The sequence below is a fragment of the Castor canadensis genome, chromosome 7 (assembly GCF_047511655.1).
Source record: "Castor canadensis chromosome 7, mCasCan1.hap1v2, whole genome shotgun sequence".
Lineage (NCBI taxonomy): Eukaryota > Metazoa > Chordata > Mammalia > Rodentia > Castoridae > Castor > Castor canadensis.
Genome location: NC_133392.1, coordinates 110,508,598 through 110,522,983, shown reverse-complemented (window position 1 = coordinate 110,522,983; position 14,386 = coordinate 110,508,598). Strand labels below are relative to the sequence as shown.

The window sequence follows — 14,386 nt, the reverse complement described above, 5'->3', positions numbered from 1 at the left end:
ATCTCAAAAACCCTTTACAAAAAAGCTGATAGAGTGGCTCAATGTATAGGCCCTGAGTTCAAGCCTCAGTACCACCCCCCCAAAAAAAAAAAGATCCACAGTCTCATTTCATCCTCATGATTACCTTGTGTTTTACTAGCAAGGAGTCAAACAGGTTAAACAATCCAACCAAGAATTGAGCCAGAGATGGCTGAGGTCCAGCAGCCTCTGTGTTAGTCAGTGCTCTATCACTGTGACAAAATACCTGAGGTAAACAACTTATCAGGAGGAGAGGTTTATTTTGGCTCATTGTTTCAGAGGTTTCAGTTCAGGGTCGGTTGCTCCATTGTGTTTGTGCCTGTGGTGAGACAGAGCATCAAGGCAGGGAGTGCATGGTGGAGCAAAGCTGTTCACATCATGGTGGCAGGGATAAAAGAAGAGACAAGGATCACCTTCAAGGTAACCCCCCCCCCCCGCCAGTGACATAACTTCCTTCCATTAGGCCTCACCTTCTAAAGGTTCCTGATAGTGCTCAGGGCCTTCACCGTCTATCCCATGGGGTCCCACACTCCCTCCCTTCCTTTCCATCTGTGCCCCCAAATGAATAAAGGCCACTTTGCCTGCTTTGTTCTCAATATTTTGCTCTCATTGCCTCCCTTTTGACTTTTTTCATTGTAAGTATAGTTTTTCCCAGTAGCAAAGAAAAATAAACTATAAAATCAATACTTAAATAAGAAAATAGCTGTACTAATAATCGGTGGTAAGCACCATTCTAATTGCTTGCCATAGGTAATCTCAGTTGGTCTTCTGCCAACCTTATAAAGTATTGTCCCCCTTTGGCAGATGAAGAAACTGAAGCTGCAAAGGTTAAGACACGAGCTCAAGTTCACACAGCTAGGACCTCGAGGCACGGGGAACAGAACCATATTCTGTTTTCCTTCAAAGCCAAGGATTCTTTCTACTTGACCACATTTCCTTTAAAATAGGGGTGGCAATAGTGGTTGCCCTGCTTGCTTTGCAGGCCTGCGGGGAGGATCAAATGAGACAGTAATTGGGAAAGCACTTTGAAAATTGCAAAGCCCTATATAAATATATGGTATTATTCCAATGTATCGTGGGCCTACAAAAACATGGCTCAAACTTTCATTTAAGAGAAGACACACCAGACCATTATTCAATAAGATAACACCACATGTGATCCTTTTATCATTCTAAGAATGTTTATGAAGTCCACAAAACCAAAGCCATTAGGAAGGTTTTTGTTTTCTGGGTAGGCTCAGGAAATTTGGAGCAAGCTCAAGAAGTCTTTAAACAGCCAGGAAGTTAAACTGAAGAGACTGCACTAAGTGTCAGAGAATTAAGTGACCTTTCACAGACTGTGCAAGTTGAAAACACACACTTTTGATAAGTTAGATGTTGCCTGGGAGCTGCTTTTAAGGAGGTGAGTGGCAGTTCCTTTTTGGTGCTAAATGGGGATGTAACAGTAACACACATGAGAAAAATAATTGCGTCTAGTGGAGTAGGGTAGAGACCATTGGCTGTCCAACCAGACTCTGGGTTTTCTAGATATAACCTGGGAAAATTACTTATCTTTCTGTGTCTTCTTTTTCTTATTGATGAAATGGAAATAGAATAATGCCTACCTTCGAAGGCTGTTGTGATGCTTAGGTGAGTCATTGGAGCTGAGCCCAGCACATAGTATGTGCTCTCGTCTTGTGAATGACACAAGACTAGAATGATAATATTCAATTGAGCGGTAATAATTAAGGGCCTCTCATGTGCCTCTCCCTGATCTGTCATCTTAACAACAGTCAGAAGGAGATTTTGTCACCCCAACCTTTTTACAGATAGGGAAACTGAGGTCCCAATGACTGTCTAGAGTCCTAAGTTCCACCCACACTGTTGAGAAAGGGTTAGCAAGAGGAAGGGAGGCCCCTCTCAAGCAAGGCTAAGAAAGCTACTACTGGCCTTTCCACATCTTTGAGGGTTCTGGAGCTAATCAATGATTATTCAACCCACTTAGGGAAATTCTGGAAGCTGCTTTGAGCTGAGTTTTAAAGTCTGAAACTTACTTAGTATGGCAGAATTGTGGGGCAATCTCTCAGGAACGGTCCAGTTTCCAACTGGGTTGATTTAGGATGACCCCACATCAGTCTACACCATTAAAACTTCCCTTAGCTCCCCATTGTCCAAAAAGATGTCTGAATTCTTTAGTATTAGGGTAGAGTTTAAGTTTGGCCTTCCAAATCTAAGAGATGCAGCTCTGAATCTTGGCTTTGCCATCAAGTGGCTGCATGATTTTGAGATAAGGTTAATTTCTTATGGTCACATTCTTGCTAGGTAATTATAATGATCAAATAATATGCAAAATGATGCAAATACCCCAGGCTCACTGAGCCTGGTTGCCAAATATTAGCTCCTTCCTTTCTCTTACAAGGCACATCTTACCCTTTCTCAACAAGCTTCAGTATAGCTGTCAATATACCTTTCTCTCTCTTTCTTTGTCAGTTCAGGAAGACTGAGTTGAAATATGCCATTCTTGGCGGTAGCACAGGAAAAGATCTATGCAGAATTGCCTTGCTTAATGCCTGGAATAAAATGGGCTCTAAGTAAGGTGGAATGAATGAGGCTGGCAGAATGGTAGGTGATGGGAGTATTGGTAATATCTTCTCTCAAAGGGTCCCAAGACCTCCCTGAAAACCTCAGCTTTGGGTTTGGTCACACATAAACAAAGATCTGGGCCTGTATACTGCCTTCCCCAAATTGAGTATTCCCCCTGCCGCCAGCCAGACCACAGCTAGTCATATTTAAAGCCTGCAGTTTGTCCATCCTTGGAAGTGTGCCACATAGAATAAGATTAAATTACATGCATAGTGATGGCTTTGGGGCTCAGACAGAGAATTGTCCCTGGCTAATTCCACATTGGATTCTAGTCCTGTGAATGTTATTAGGGTGTGGGAGCTAGCTCCTTGGATTGACTTTATATTGGCTTTCTTTGTGTCAAACATAATCTCCCAAAGGAGTCCCCTGGGCAGAGAGCCCCTGAAGGGTTCACACAGCCTTCACAAGTTGATTTGAGGGTGCATGGGAATTCAGTCTCTCCTGGAATTGCATTTAAGATCCTGACTTAATGTGCATTTTCATTCTGATGTTTCCTTTGGTTCTTTTCCATGTGTTGGATAGCTAAAAACAGATAGAAAATATGAAGTCTCTGTGGTTTCTATGGTAACACATTATTTATCTGCCATTGTCTGCTCATTAACTATTGTACCTAAGTAAATTTTCTAACGAATCGAAGCATTCCTCATCAAATGCCTAATGTCTGCTGTTTAATGGAAATCTTTCTTAATGGATTGCCTACACGTCTGTCTTCCTAGGAAGGGCTACCCCTCACAATCCTATTTGCTTGTCACTGGCAGTTACTGGATGGTGCTGCCATATGGTACACACCCAGGGTCTGTTGAATCCTGGACTGATTGCCTAAGCTACTAAGCTTTTTGAATTCCTGGGTCTCCGTTCTTTGTCCTCCGAATAGTTTCTAGTTTCTGCCTCCAGCTCCTTCCTGCTCTAGATTTGTTGTGTCTAGTTCAGTCAGGCCTGGGAAATCTGATAAATTAGCTTGTGAAGAGTGCACATAAAGTCTTGAGTAAAGACTTTTTAAGCATTTCTAAGGACTAAAAGCTTCATAGCATCAGTCTGAGTTGGCTCACCAAAACAGAAAGCATTCTGCCTTGGACACTATTTAGTCAGATATTTGTTTACCCAGTCTGCCAAATTTGAGTCCCAGGAACCCACCCCAGTGTTGGTGGAAACCTCCAACTTATCTACTACCTCTGAGCCTTCTCTAAGTGGAATTCTATAAGGCTTCAAAAGGTTCATTTGTTCTATATGGGGAAGATATGTAGAAATAAAGAAACTTGAAACAGTAGGAAAGGTATATGACTAGGTCTTAATAGCTTGAAAGGATGATAGACATGGAGACAGTTTACTCTCTCTACCACCCTCCTCTATTTCATGTATGGGATGGGCTCCTGGGACTCAAATTTGGCTACTTCTATTCCTTGCACTGAGACTGCAGGAGTGAATAAGACAGACATGATCCCTGTTCTGATTTGAATATCAAGGAATGAATGGAGAGGAGGGGCAGAGGGATGGAAATAGTCAGATCAATAAAGAGATCATCAAATGAAAGGGCAGAGTATGTTTGGAATGATGAGCTAGAATTTAGCATGGCTAGAATATGGGTGACAAGGCTATAGAGGATTTATATGCTCTGCTGAAGAGGTAACTTTAATCTCGTGTACCAGAGATGCCCAGGTAAAGGGTAGTCATTATGTTGGGTGAGTTGTGCCATGGAGAGTGGCCAGCAGAGGAACTCCAAAAGACAACGCCTGATGAAATCTATGCAGTTTTGAGCTTTACCTGTTGATCTTCAATTTGGGATGATTTTGCCTCAGTTGCCCAGAATCCATCAATGGCTTTCTGTGGCTTCTTCCTTCACTCTTCTTTTCCCCTGAATGTTGTTACAGTTCCCAACAGTCAGAACCTGTAGAAGGTATTAGATGCTGCCTGACTTTGGGAATGTCTAGTGGCTGGCACAGCCAGGGTTTTGCTGTGGAATGATGTCAATAGAATTAATTAATGACTGACTTATATGCATGTTGTGCTGGTTCTTAAATCACATCATGAGGATTAAATGTGATAATGAGTGTGGATCAAGCCACATTCTTTCGCCTGATCCATGAGCACTAACCAAAACAGTAGTTGTTCCTAACCATGCCCCTTACACTTTGTCATACCGCCTGCCACCCAACCATACTTAGCTGTTTTTCAAGGGCTGTGCTCTCTCAGCTTATCCCTGCTGGACTGTTAGCTTCTCAACCTCAGAGACCTGGAGTGGTCATCTTTGTATCATGCGACTTTTAATTTAGATTGCTTCAACATGTCATCCTGATCAGTAATGCAGAGATACATGAGTTCAGAAAGCAGCAGAAACTCAGTTTTAATTTATCATTGCATTTAAGCTGGAAGAAAACCCAGGAGTAGTGTTCCCAGAGGTTTTAAGAACAACATTCCCCTTTGCATTCTTAGTGTTCCTTGGTCCCACTTGGCTGGAGCCACTACCTCTGGCTTCAGTTAGCTATTTACATTCCTCTCTTTTTATTTAAATTGTGCTATATTAGCATATATTTCACACTGTGACCTAGTGTTTCCCAGATCCTTTAAACCAAGCTATTTGTACATTAGTCAAAGTCAACGGAAGTCAAATCACAAATTGAGTACAGACTATAACCCTACAACATTGCCCACTCTGTCATGCTGAAACGGATCCCTTGTTCCAAGAAGATTTGCTGTGAAATACAGTCTATTTACATTAAGAAGATCTTTGTATATTTAAGGCATAATTGTTTCAGGGCCTTCATTAATTCTTGAACTGCAAGACCTAGATTTTCTTTTCTTGTATCTTTTTCTATAACAATGGAAGTCAGGGGGTTCAAAAAAAAAAAAAAACCAAATTGATCCTCATTAAAGTGGAGCTGGAAATGGTTTTCTAGTAATGTGCTTTACAAACATTGAGAGAATCAGATTGTAAATCAACTCCAGGACTCAGCTGTCTCAGGGCCCCTGCTGGGAAGCTCCGAGGATAAAAGGTAGTCTGTATTTTTATGGAAAAATAAAACAATTTTTTAAACTTTTGTAATTGATGAAGTGCTTATCTTGTCATACAAATTTAGAGTTGGAAGAGTTCTCAGAGTTCATTTAATCCATCCCCTTCCTAGAATCATAATCCCTTCCTCAGCACCTCTGACATATGAACATCCGTCTCTCACTGGACTAGCACTTCCAGCCAGGAGAAGCTCACTTCCCTGTTACAAAACATTTCTTTCATTAAATATACATAACATAAAATTACCATTTTATCCATTTGAAGTGTACAGTTTAATGGCATTAAATATAGTTCACACTGTTGGGCAACCACCGTCATCACTGTCCACCTACGGAACTTTTTCATTTCTCAAAACTAAAATTAAAAAAAAATTAAACTCATTAAAAACTAAATTCCAATTTCCTCTTCCCACAGTCCCTGGTAACCAATGACTTTTTGACCTAATAGCTTTGACTATTCTAGGCACTTCATCTAAGTGGACTCTTACAGAGTTTGCCCTTATGTGACTGGCTTGTTTCACTTAGTGTAATGTGTTCAAGGTTCATTCCTGTTGGATCACGTGCTAGAATTTCCTTCCTTTTTTTCAGTAGTGGGGCTTGAACTCAGGGCCTTATACCTTGACCCACTCCACCAGCCCTTTTTCTGTGAAGAGTTTTTCGAGATAGTGTCTTGCGAACTATTTGCCCAGGCTGGCTTTGAACCAAGATCCTCCTGATCTCTGCCTCCTGAGTAGTTAGGATTACAGGCATAAGCACCTTTGCCTCCATTAGAATTTCCTTCTTTTTCAAGACTGAATTCATTATATGAATATACCACACCTTATTTATACATGCATCCATCAATACACACTTGGGTTGTCTGCCTTTTGTCTATTATAAATGCTGTTAAGAAAATGGGTGTACATATTTGAGCCTCACTTTCAATTCTTTTGGGCAAATATAACCCAAGTGGAAATGCTGGGTAATATGGTAATTCCATGTTTCATATGTTGTGGAACTCCCATAGTTTTTCACTGTGGTTCCACCATTTTACCGTTTTACTTTCCCTCTAGCATTGCACAAGGGCCCCAATTTTTCCACAACTTTGCCTACCTTTTTTTTTTGTAATGTCAGGATTGAACCCAAGGGCCTTAGTGCTCTACCACTTGAGCCATATTCCCAGCCCTTTTTGCTTCATTTTATTTTTCAGATAGGGTCTTACATTTTTTGCTCGAGCCAGCCTTAGACCACAATCCTCCTACCTCCACCTTCCTTGTAGTTGGAATTATAGGTATTATATTATGTAATACAATATATGATATGATATAATATAATAAATATAGTTGTAAGAGTGTGGACTTGGGCTTTGAAATCCAGCTCAGTCACATATTAGCTATGTGAATTTAAACAAAGTATTTTCACCCACAGAGTGGGAGAAAATATTTGTCAGCTACACATCAGACAAAGGACTGATAACCAGAATATATAGGGAACTTAAAAAACTAAATTCTCCCAAAACTAATGAACCAATAAAGAAATGGGCAAGTGAACTAAACAGAACTTTCTCAAAAGAAGAAATTCAAATGGCCAAAAAACACATGAAAAAATGCTCACCATCTGCAAATTAAAATCACACTAAGATTCCACCTCACCCCTGTTAGAATAGCCATCATTAGCAACACCACCAACAACAGGTGTTGGCAAGGATGCAGGGAAAAAGGAACCCTTTTACACTGCTGGTGGGAATGTAAACTAGTACAACCACTCTGGAAAAAGATTTGGAGGCTACTTAAAAAGCTAAACATTGATCTACCATTTGATCCAGCAGTACCACTCTTGGGGATATACCCAAAAGACTGTGACACAGGTTACTCCAGAGGCACCTGCACACCCATGTTTATTGCAGCACTATTCACAATAGCCAAGTTATGGAAACAGCCAAGATGCCCCAGCACTGACGAATGGATTAAGAAAATGTGGTATCTATACACAATGGAATTTTATGCAGCCATGAAGAAGAATGAAATGTTATCATTTGCTGGTAAATGGATGGAATTGGAGAACATCATTCTGAGTGAGGTTAGCCTGGCCCAAAAGACCAAAAATCATATGTTCTCCCTCATATGTGGACATTAGATCGAGGGTAAACACAACAAGGGGATTGGACTCTAATCACCTGATAAAGCGAGAGCACACAAGGGAGGTATGAGGATAGGTAAGACACCTAAAAAATTAGCTAGCATTTGTTGCCCTCAACACAAAGAAACTAAAGCAGATACCTTAAAAGCAACTGAGGCCAACAGGAGAAGGGGACCAGGAACTAGAGAAAAGGTTAGATCAAAAAGAATTAACCTAGAAGGTAACACACGCTCACAGGAAATTAATGTGAGTCAACTCCTTGTATAGCTATCCTTATCTCAACTAGCAAAAACCCTTGTTCCTTCCTATTATTGCTTGTATTCTCTCTTCAACAAAATTAGAGATAAGGGCAAAATAGTTTCTGCCGGGTATCGAGGGGGTGGGGGAGAGAGGGGAGGGGAGGGGGCGGAGTGGGTGGTAAGGGAGGGGGTAGGGGCAGGGGGGGAGAAATGACCCAAGCATTGTATGCACATATGAATAATAAAAAAATAAATAAATAAAAATAAAAGCTCTATAAAAAAATTAAAAAACATAAATGAAGTAAACTTAAAAAAATAATAATATAAACAAAGTATTTAATCACTCTGAGCCTCACAGTTTTTTGTTGTTGCAGTTGGCTTTGTAAAGAGTGAGTAATAAAGGAAATTATTAAATCTTATATAATTCTGAAGATGAAATGAGAAAATTGGTGTGAAAATACTGAATTCAATGCCTAAAAGCAGTAGACTATCAGTAAATGCTTGCTTTGGGGGTGGGAGGGCATCAATTGGTCTGTTGTGCTTTAAGACACTCTGTTAGGTTGTTTTCTTTAAAATCTACTTTGGTGTAACTTTTGTGATGTGTATAATGGTTACCTTCAGTTCATCGGTCTTCATTCTGCTTTTTACTATGTCATAAGATGAACAATTGCCCCCTTCCCATGTCACCTGTGTGGTATTGAAGGCAGCCACTAGTCCTTTATTTGTCTTCTCTTCCTTTGGCCACACATTCTGGATCCTTCCACGATTTCTTAAGTGATCTCTTTTCTCATCGTGTGTATCAGCCAGTTCTGGACTGCATTTTGTCTGCTGCAGTAGGGTAATTGGAAACCACCCACCTCTCCCATATCTTTGGCCTGCATCCCAGCAGTGACATCCATGAGGAAGAACAGACGTGGACAGTAGTGAACCCGTTCAGCAGACTAGGCCTCTGCCATGTCCTATTGCTTGTTCCTTCCTCACTTCTCTCCTTCTTCATTGCTCAGAATGCTCAATGTGTATTCCGCTAGCTTTTATTCAGTTAATGATCAGCACCATATCTTTTCATGTTTTCTCCCTTTGGTTTTTTCTCTCTTAACTCCCGGCTCTGTAGGAGTATCCAGGGACTGCCTGTTCCTAAAGCCTTTCCTAATAGTCATCCAGCACCCTGTGGGCACAAGGGCTGTACTTTTTGAAATAAAATTTAGTGGCACTCCTAGACATGGAATTGTTTTTTTCTGATAGTCACCGGGCCCACTGAGGGCGTTGGAGTCTGAGCCTTTTCCATTGTTTAAGTGAACACCTGACCCAGAAGGGAAGGCTGGGGTGGGAGAACATTTTGGCTCCAACTTTAAGAAGCACTTTGAACTTAGGTCTTTGGACATGAAAGTCTAGGGGAGGCTTCACCCTACCCCACCCTATCCTATAATTCATCGACTCTCTAATGCCAAGCTAAATTGCCAGTTTCCAAATTTGCCCTTAGGAGGGTGAATTGAGTGCCTTGGAAATTCAAGTGCTGTTTCTGAAAGTTTCCAAGTAGTTGAAAGAATTCTGCTTGTTTCTGATTTATATGCCTAGCTCACCTAAATGTCTTTTCTTTATGAGCTCTTTGGCATCTGAGGAGACTTTATACATTTATGATAAACCATTTATCCTTAAAAACAAAAAAATTTCTCAAACCTCTTTTTCTAAGAAAGGAAGTCGTAATTTTGTCAAGGATAAAGTACGCTAATGGTGGCCTCTCTCATTTCCTCAACTGTGTGTTTGGAAACCTAGTTCCTCATGTGTTACCCTCCCGATGTATGTCATCCATACACAGAAGAAAAGGTAAAAGCCAGAGCCACTTCCTCCCTTTAAAACAAAACAGAGAAATGGAAAGGAAGGGGAGAGAATTCACTTTCTTGGCATTTTCATTAGGCATTATTATAGTTGAAAGGTATGTGAAAACTAAAATAAAAGCCCCATCTTTAGTAAAGGATTGGTGAATTCATGAGCTTTTTGGTATGTGTGTGACTTTGACCTTAATCACTCAGAACATTCAAGAACTATTTATTTATGGTTCACAGCCATTTTGAGATATTTGAAGTTGCCAGAATGCAACTGTTTTGCAAAGTTGAAGCAAAGTGGTCACGTTTTCCCACATTTGTATATGGAATGATGTCACATTGCCTCGTAATGAGCACCCCAGCACAGGCAGTACAGTCATTCCCACCCCCCCTTATACATGAAGGGTATTTCCAAGACCCCCAGTGGGTGTCTGAAACTGCAAATGGTACCAAACCCTATACATACTGTTTTTCCCATATGTGCATCCTATGATGAAGTTTAATAGATAAATTCAGCACAGTAAGAGATTATCAATGAGTAAAATAAAACAGCAATTATGACAATGTATGCTTAATAAAAGTTATATGAATATGGTCTCTCCTTCAAAATAACTTATTGTCCTATACTCACCCTTTTTGTGAAAAGGGAGATGATATGATGCCTACTTGATGAGGTGAATGATGTCAGCATTGTGATACAGCTTTAAGCGTGACATAAGGGTTACTTGAATGCAAGTACTTGATCTGGTCGCCAAGACAGCTGCAAAGTGACTAACAGTCAGGTAGCATACACAGCATGAATACGTTAGACAAAGGGCTGATTCACATCTCGGGTGGAAGAGAGCTAGCTGGTGTGAGATTTCATCACATTATTCAGAACGATGTGCAATTTAAAATTTATGAGATGATTATTTTCAGAATTTTTCATTTAGTATTTTGAGACCATGGCTAACTGTAGGTAATTGAAACCTTGGAAACTGAAACTGCAAGTAAGGGGAACTACTGTGTCTGGTAGTATAGAAAACCAGCCAATTATCAGGTAAGAGCAGGGAGAAACAGGTCTTCTGCATCCATGTGGTCTTCGTTGTCTTCCAAGTCTTCTTTGGTCTGTGGTTGGTTAATCTGTGTGCAGACAACTTTTATTACATTAACTGTTTTTGCTCTGCCACTCAGGGAAGTTGGAAAACATCAGGAGTTAATGCTTTTGAGTTTAAGGTGAAGAACGTTTAAGGGAGTGTCTCTGCAACAAAGATGGCAGCTCTTAACCTCTAAGGATGTCAGAGAAGTCAGCACACAATCACAGCAGGTTGTCATGAAATGTAATGCCCTCCTCTCCTCTATCACCTTGCTTGCTTGACTGACTGTACCACTCACACCTCACAGTTCAGTGTGGAAACCATGATATGACCATAGGAAGGAGAAATAAATTCTGTCCAGTGTGACCAAAATTCCCTGATTTTGTATTTTAACATCATAACTTTTAGGGAGAATTTTTCTTTTGATATGTATTTTTTCTTTTGTTTTGCACATTTAAAAAAAAACACAACTCCTGTATATGTCAAGCAGTCTACAAGATATTAATAATAATGTCATAATATTAATAATAATTAATAATTAATAATAATAAATGGCAAATAATGGAATAATAGGTTAATTTATCATGTAGCTTTCTGCTCAGGGTATTTGTGTTTAAAGACAAGCCATATACACACATTCTAATAAAAGACTTTCATTACTGATAGTTTCACTAGAAGCTACTGTGGTACAGGGGAAAGAATGGTGGCTCCTTTTTAGCAGTGACATTTTAGCACTTCATTCTTTTATCTTTGTTTTTGTCATTACTAAAATAGCAGTAATAATACTTCAACAAATTTTTGCAAAAACATATAATGTGCCTCTTACAAGCTGCAACTGATATATGTAATGTTATTTGTGTGATTATTCTGCTAATTAGTACAACATTTGCTGAAATTCTCCCTCACTTCCACTGCCTCTTCTTCCTGCTCGTTATAATAATTTCTTATTTATTGTGAGCCGTTAGGGTAAGTCCTGCCTCTTCTATCCACGCTCTTGTCTACCTACCAGTTCCTTAGAGCCAGCAAATATTTGCATATAAAGATGAGTACTTGGGATAGAGAACTTGTGTGCTTGAGGCTTGGGTTCAATCCCCAGTACAGCAATAATAAACAAAGGTAAATAAATGAGTACTCAAAATAAGGAAAAATTGATGTGCAAATGGACTGTTTGCAGCTCCCCAACTCATGCAGCCTCCTTGAACTTTTAGAAACGCTTTTTATCTGCCTAGGTCATATGTACTTATCCTTCAAAACTCAACACAAAGGCCAACATTCATTGGCAACCTTTGGGGATGATTTCTGTTTCCTTCCTGTGTGCTCTTTCTCTGGGGTCCCATCACACCTTGAGCAAAGAAGCACTTAAGAACTTTTAAAAATTCCTCTATTTTGCACATGCTATAAAATTTTAAACATATAAAAAGCTGAGCAGTAAAAAGCAAGTCTCCTTCTTACGCCTGGCCTAATATCAGTTCCCCTTCTCAGATGTAAACATTGTTCCTAATTTTTTATATCCCTCCAATACATATTGTATTTGAATGTATCTTCTTACGTGTAAGAATATGTATATATCCATCTATTATATCTAAGAACACACAGCATAAATATAAATAATTGGTTTCTATATGAATCGTTTTTTATATACACTAGCAGTATTTGCTTTTCTTTTTTTTTAACCTAATATATTTTGGCAATTATTCCAAATCAATACATACAGAATTTCCTTATCCTTTTTAACAGCTGCATTTTCTTCCATTGTAAATTTTGGATCGCCATAATTCATTTAACCGGGTTCCCACTGTTTCTAATAGGTTGTTTGCAGTCTTTTTCTATTAAAGACAGTACTGCTACTGAAATCTATCATTTCATCCATGTTGTGAGTGCATCTATAAGACTAAATTCCTAGAAGTAGAATTGCTGCTTATACAGTGATTGCATTTAAAGTTTTCCTAAGTATTGCCAAGCTACACCAATTTATATGCCTGCCAACTCTAAGGGTTCTGTTTCTTCAGCTCCCTCTCAATAGTGTGAGTCATCAAACCTTTTCCAATTTGATTGAGAAACAACAACATCCACTGAAATTTTAATTCATGATTCTTACAAGCTTAGCATATTTTCATGTGTTTAAGGATGACTGATTATCCCCTCAGTGAATTGCTGGTTCATATCATTGACCCACTTACCTATTGCATTCTTGGATTTTTTTTCATGTTGATATCAGATGCTTTTGCTTAATATATTCTGGTAGCTAGCCCTTTTTGCTTTTGAGTTGCTGTAATTTTTCTTTCTTGTGTCATGTGTAATTACTTTTGCTTTTTTTCCTTGTAGAATCTGTTCAGTGTAGTCTAGCTTATTATCTTTCTTTTTATATGGCATTTAGATTTTGTGTCAAACACTTAAAAGCCCTTTCCACTACAAGGTTGTTAAATAATTTCTCCCACATGCTGGCTGTAGACTTGCTTGAAGGGGACCTTGAAACTGCAGGTTAGGAAAGATGTGGACAGTGCAGAAGGCTTCTGGGTAGAGACCTGCAGAAGAGCAGGAGGATCTCACTGTGAACTCAGGGAGAGGCAGAAAACCTAAAGCCATCAGGCTGCCTTGCTGTCCCAAGTGGTTGCACCATCTATAATAAATTTCCTTCTCTACTTGGGTCATTCTTGACTGAAAATGGTTGAGCACATTCCATGTGGAGAGGGTATACACACCTCTGTGAGCAGAGGAGCTGTTAAGAGCATTCTCTTATCAGCTGGAGATCAAGTTGCCCACCGTGGTGGGTGACACACATGAGCAAACAGGCCGCCTCATCCATCATGTGCACAGTAGCAACCTGTTCATTGCAGTTGACTGGAAAGGCCTCCTGAATGCTGCTGTTTGACAGCTCTGGGAGCAGGAAGAGCCCTCGCTTTTCACATGTGAATGACTCTTTGGCACATCTGAAGCATGACTTTGCATTTTTGTGAAAAGTTCCCAGGCCTGTATGCCCAAACATCCAGTTTGCTTCAAGGATACAGGTAGAACTGCCTTTCATACCAATGCTGATAGGAACACCTGAGAATCAATTCAAGCTGATTCTGTCAGATTTGAAAACTAAAACAGTCTTGTAGATTGAGGACCAATGGAAAGGAATAGTCACAAAGTTAATTACATGGAAAATTATTCTCCATAAGAGAAGTAGGAAAAAAATGTATATTGGGTGTAGGAATGACCAAGTCACCAAATTTGAACAGGAATTGTTATTGGTTGAGCTGTTTATTTGTATATGTAAAAAACACTGTTCTTTTCAGATCTTTGTCTGAATGAGATTCTCTACTTTTGCCTCTCTTAAATTTGATCAAATGAGCTTCCAGCTGAGGATCCTGTCATATCAATGTGCTACAGTGCTTCACAGCAATGAAAGGAAGTGCTTCCCTCCATTTATTTTGCATTTAGTTTTTCAAACTATTTGAGAGTTCACAAAAACATTTGACATCTGGTCCATTTCTTATCC

General features: G+C 39.6%; 1 protein-coding gene across 1 annotated transcript in view; it reads left to right on the top strand.

The window, feature by feature from the left end:
* Window positions 1-14,386, top strand: part of Ror1 (receptor tyrosine kinase like orphan receptor 1) — a 355,481-nt gene that overhangs the window by 178,289 nt on the left and 162,806 nt on the right. The gene's annotated exons all lie outside the window — the stretch shown is intronic.